Here is a 6,000-nt window from a genome sequence, read left to right as displayed (position 1 = left end):
ATAATGTGGAAGAACTGAAGTTTGACAAAACATTCAAAAGCAATTATTATAAGAACTGGACTTACGATTATCATTCCACCGCTCCGGAAAAGGCATGTTACTGGCCGGAATAATGTCCTCGGTCCTCACCCGGACATAACGCTCCAACCAGCCTCGGTCTCTGTCTTCATCCATTTTTGAAAAAATTGGATTCTGGCTACGCTTAGCGAGTTTTATTACACCGCCCCGGAACAACCTCGGGGAGTATAGCCGTATGAAATGGGCCAGCGTGAACTCCTTTTTCGTATTGTTGGCCAACAGCCGGAGGCAGGCCATGGTCCTCCAAACTATCGGACCAATCTGGGCCAGGGTAACGTTGTAAGTCCGGCACATATCTAAAATGACCGGATCAATCGGCGGGTCGAGCTTGAGGGTGAAAGGATAAGTATAAACGTACAAAAAGCCCTCCCGATGGTCGGTGACTGACTCATCTGGTCCGAGGGAGAAAACGTGAACCGGACGGTTATCCCATCTGCAATCGGTCCGGACTAAATCGAGTTTGTCCTCAGTAATGGATGAGGCATGCCGCCTTACGTCAAACCCTCTATTGAAAACTAGAGAAGGTTTCTCGACCTCGAAATCTTTGTTGTAATTAGGTTTGCACGGTACAATGTCCAAAGCAGTGGGTTCGAAGGTGACCTTCCCCTTGGGTTGAGAAGTTGGCTCGGTTCCTTAAGAAGAAACCGAGGGAACGTCGTGGGAGGTCCGGAAAGTGTGGGGACTATCTGTATACGGTAAAAATCGGATATATGCTAGACCGGTGAGACCAGAGACAGAGGGAAGAAAGAAACAAGCACGAGCATGAAGACTTTCTTTTGGGACCGGAGGAGTGCTTGATCCGAAGAAAGTGAAGGACATCGTTTGGTCCGGTTTCTCCATAGCTGAGCTGATCGTGGCCGTCGGTCCGGTTGATCGTGGCCGTTGGTCCGGTTGATCGTGGCCGTTGGTCCGGCTGATCCGTTACACAATTGCCACGCGTCAATACCGTTTTGTCACATTGTACTATCAATCGTACGGGTGTTAGACCGTACGACTCAACCTTATCATTTTTAGGGTTTTGCTTTATTCAAGGGCTAATGTTGTTTGAGGCCCATGAGGCAAAAACTATAAATAGGGACCATTACCCTACTTTTAAGGGTTGGCTTCTTGAGTTCTAGAACATTTGTAATAGCAAAATATATAAGTCTCTCCCTCTCAATATCTGATTTTGGTTCGGGTTTATTTGTGTTCATCTTTAGATTTGTTCAATTAAACGATATTCAATATATTGGCACATACGTTTAGTATAGATAGTCGATTACTATTTAGAATACTCACAGTTGATCCTATTCCATTTTCTCTTAAATAAAAAATAAATTAAAGTTCAACCACATATCCTATACGTCACTCATAAATTTAAATGATTATCCAAATTTAGGGTAAATAACATTCATCTTCAATCAGTTGTAGAGTTTCAAAGGGATGATCAATTTTCTTTGTAGCTGAAGACATATCTTCCACTTTCTCAGAAGTTGAGATTAAAAAGAACTGTAAGAGAAAATGAGGTACAAAATCAGACTTTTGATACAAACTTTTAAAGTTTCTTTCTTCTCTTTGGTTGTTTCCTTTTGTTAGGAATTTTATAATCAGGTATCAATGGTTTTCAGCTGTCATTAATTATTTGCTTAGTCAACTTATTTCAGGTCCACATTATCTATTCCAGTAATCATGTGGCACGTTCTTTCCTTTGTACTTACATTAATGGAGTAAGTCAACTTTTATCATAAGAGCTAGTCATATCATATGTAAATAAATATATCTACACGAAATAAAACAGTATTTAATTAGATCTAAATAATCACACAAGAAAGCAGTAATTAGAAGTGTTACAATATATTTCTATTTACCCCAAATTTGGATAATCAATTAAATTTATGAGTGAGGTATAAGATATGTGGTTGAATTTTAATCTATTTTTTATTTAAGAGAAAATGGAATAGGATCAACTGTGAGTATTCTAAATAGTAATCGACTATCTATACTAAACGTATGTGCCAATATATTGAATATCGTTTGATTGAACAAATCTAAAGATGAACACAAATAAATCCGAACCAAAATCAGATATTGAGAGGGAGAGACTTATATATTTTTGCTATTACAAATGTTCTAGAACTCAAGAAGCCAACCCTTAAAAGTAGGGTAATGGTCCCTATTTATAGTTTTTGCCTCATGGGCCTCATACAACATTAGCCCTTGAATAAAGAAAAACCCTAAAAAGGACAAGGTTGAGTCGTACGGTCTGACACCCGTATGATTGATAGTACAATGTGGCAGAACGGTATTGACGTGTGACAATTGTTTAACGGATCACCCGGACCAACGACCACGATCAGCCGGACCAACGGCCACGATCAACCGGACCGACGGCCACGATCAGCTCAGCTATGGAGAAACCGGACCAAACGATGTCCTTCACATTCTTCGGATCAAGCACTCCTCCAGTCCCAAAAGAAAGTCTTCATGCTCGTGCTTGTTTCTTTCTTCCCTCGGTCTCCGGTCTCACCGGTCTAGCATATATCCGATTTTACCATATACAGATAGTCCCCACACTTTCCGAACCGTATTTTTATCGGAGTAACGGAAAGTGGATGAATCAAGAAACCGGTGGCCCCATTTGTCCGTTGTTCTCTTTTCATTTTGGCGGGAACAGTTGTGTCACGTCCCTCTGTCATCGGCCACGTGTCTCATCCCAGATGGTCAGCTGTGACAACCGCCGTAACGCACGTCGTTTCAAGTCATTTCTCATTAATTACGAGACACGTGGCAATCCCCGGTTGGCTGGGGTTTGAAACCGCCTCGATCCCGTATCTATATAACGCCATTCTCCTCTTCATTTTTACATTTTACCTCTTTCATTTCACTTATTCTCTGCTTTGTTTCTTCATCTCGTCCCTTTTAATCATCCTCCATATCAAGTTTGTTGCTGATTCAATCATTTATCCCCTCTGATTCATCGCTTATATTACATGAAAGGAAACAACTCTGCCAACTTCTTCACTAGTTGTTCTTGTTTTAGAGTGTGTTGCTGCTGCTGCTTCTCCTTCTTTACCATTTTGAATTCTTGACTGCTCCCCTACTTCATTTTTTAACTTCTTTTTCGAATTCACCCAATCTCCCTTTCCATATTTTCGAATGTCTGCCAACACCGAAACCACCTCCCACAACGTTCTCTCGGTTTCTTCTCAAGGAACCGAGCCAACTTCTCAACCCAAGGGGAAGATCACCTTCGAACCTACTAGTTTGGACATTGTACCGTCCAAACCTAATTACAGCAAAGATTTCGAGTTCGAGAAACCTTCTCTGGTTTCCGATAGAGGGTTTGATGTAAGGCGGTATCCCTCGTCCATTACTGAGGACAAACTCGATTTAGTCCGGACCGATTGCGGATGGGATAACCGTCCGGTTCATGTTTTCGCCCCCGGACTAGATGAGTCAGTCATCGACCATCGGGAGGGCTTTTTGTACATTTATACTTATCCTTTCACCCTCAAGCTCGACCCCCCGATTGATCCGATCATTTTAGATATGTGCCGGACTTACAACGTTACCCTTGCCCAGGTTGGTCCGATAGTTTGGAGGACCGTGGCCTGCCTCCGGCTGTTGGCCAATAATACGAAAAAAGAGTTCACGCTGGCCCATTTCATACGGCTATACTCCCCAAGGTTGTTCCGGGGCGGTGTAATAAAACTCGCTAAGCGTAGCCGGAATTCGATATTTTCAAAAATGGATGAAGACAGAGACCGGGGCTGGTTGGAGAGTTATGTTCGGGTAAGGACCGATGACATTATTCTGGCCGATAACATGCCTTTTCCGGAGCGGTGGAATGATAATCGTAAGTCCCAGTTCTTCTAATAATTGCTTTTGAATGTTTTGTCAAACTGCAGTTCTTCCACATTCTCTTTACTTGTCCTCTTATTTATACTAGCCGTGGGTTGGATACCTCCGGCTATCCGGAACCTCAACGAATGGGTTACTGCTCTCTTCAACCAACATACCCACGACGATCGGACATGGGGACTCCTTTCTTGTGGCCGATGGGTCGCTCAAAACCACGATAATACTTTGCTTCTATTGCCCACGGGTTCGGTGGACCCGAGACCGGAATCAGTAGCTGAACCCGCTACGTTGGCACCCGAGTTTGACTCAGCGGGTATATGCCGTATCCTTTATGCCGCCAATAAAATAAAAAAGCCCTCGGACGAAGGGCAGAAACCGAAGAAAAGGGCGACGAGCGTCATTAGGACTTTATGGGATGAAACAGAGCCCGAGCTCCTCGTTCGGAGGATCAGTGTGGCCCCTTCCGTGGCTTCCATTCCGCAGGAGGGTATCACCGTTTCATCACTTCCTTCAGCCAGGGAAGGGCCTTCAGCTCCGGCATTACACACAGGTGGGGAAGAAAGTCATTACCCGACTCCTCTAAGGTAGATTGAATTCGTTGATATTTCAGGTGATGCTTCTTCCGAAGAAACCCCCTGCAAAGGACAAGAAGATCGGGGAAGGCACATGCCGCCGAAGCCGGTCGAAGAACTGAGCTGGTTCCCGAGGCCAAAGTTCCAACGGCTGTTGGTCCGCTGCCCGACTATGAGATTGCTGCAACTTCGGAAATCCCTACCTTTGCCGAAGCTGCTGAGGCCGCTCCGAGTTCTCCAACTCTGGCTTTAAGGTCGGATGAGTTTGATAACATGTTCTCAGACACTCCTCCTGCTACCGGCGAAGCTGCTGGCTTCGGACATCTCCCAATCCCTCGAGCGACGAGGGCGGCTAGCCGGACCATCGTGACTGGAGCTAGGGATAGCCTGGTGCGTGTCTTCCCGGCCCTAAGCGTGGAACCCAGGAGGACCAAATCGGCCGTAATCACCATTCCCGAGGACTGTAGCTTTTTGTCTCGCCGGATGGGGGTACCTGAGTCTGGTCGTCTCGGAATCGGACAAACGGAAGATGAATGGAGTCCCCTGGCAGTGTTTCAATAACGAGGGCATGCACGCGGGCAATCGAGTAAGTTTATTAGCCATCCTTTGCATAATTCATTGAGAATTTTAGTTTCTCGCTTGTCCGAGTTTTAACTTGCTTCTTTTACAGAGTGTGGAGCTTGTTAACGAAGCCTTCGTCCGTGCTCAGCAAGAGGTTGACGATCTCAAGGGCCAACTGGATGCCCAAGGTCGAGAAACGGAGAAGTTTCAGCACCTTTTGCAGGTGAAGGAGGATGAGCTGAACTGAGCAGTTACTCTTTCCAACCTCCAACCTAAGCTCGATGCGACGAAGACCGAAAACTTCGATTAAAGGATGAGCTGGCCGGGATGGTCGAAAAGAACTGGCTACTAGAAGCGGACAAAGTCGGCCTTAGCCAGGACAATGCTCGTTTTCCTCAAGGCTTGGTGAGCTCGAAACCACCATCTCTCAACTCCGGGGGGAGCTGGATTCGGTCCATTCTGATGCTACGGGCATGGCCGAGAGGCATCGGTTGCTTGAATCTGAGAGTGCCCGGTACAAAAGGCGTATAAGGGTGTTTGAGGAGAAGGCAGAGAACAGGGCCCGAATATGTGATGAGCTAAAAACCGAGCTCGAGGGGACGGTTGATGCTAATGACCTTATCAAGGCCGAGCTCGAGTCGGCCACTCAAATCCAAAAGGTCCTTGAAGAAGATCGGGATGTTCTGGTGGCAAAGTTAGCCCAGGCCGAGGCCGATTTAGAAGAAGCCCTTAAGAGCGTGGAGGGTGCCGAGGCTCATACTACTATTGTTGTGGAGTATGAAAAGTGGAAGTCTCGGAGGAACACCCTTGAGCAAGCCGGGCATGGCTTTACGGATCTTCCGGCCCTGATACTCGAAGCTAAAAGGGTCGAGGAAGAGGCTAAGGGAGCCTTCGGGGCTGACTCCGACGACTCCGAGCGGACAGTGTCCGAACACTCCGGATCCAGCCA

Source organism: Lycium barbarum, chromosome 1 (genome assembly GCF_019175385.1).
Source record: "Lycium barbarum isolate Lr01 chromosome 1, ASM1917538v2, whole genome shotgun sequence".
NCBI classification, from domain to species: domain Eukaryota; kingdom Viridiplantae; phylum Streptophyta; class Magnoliopsida; order Solanales; family Solanaceae; genus Lycium; species Lycium barbarum.
This window is presented reverse-complemented; position numbering follows the sequence as displayed.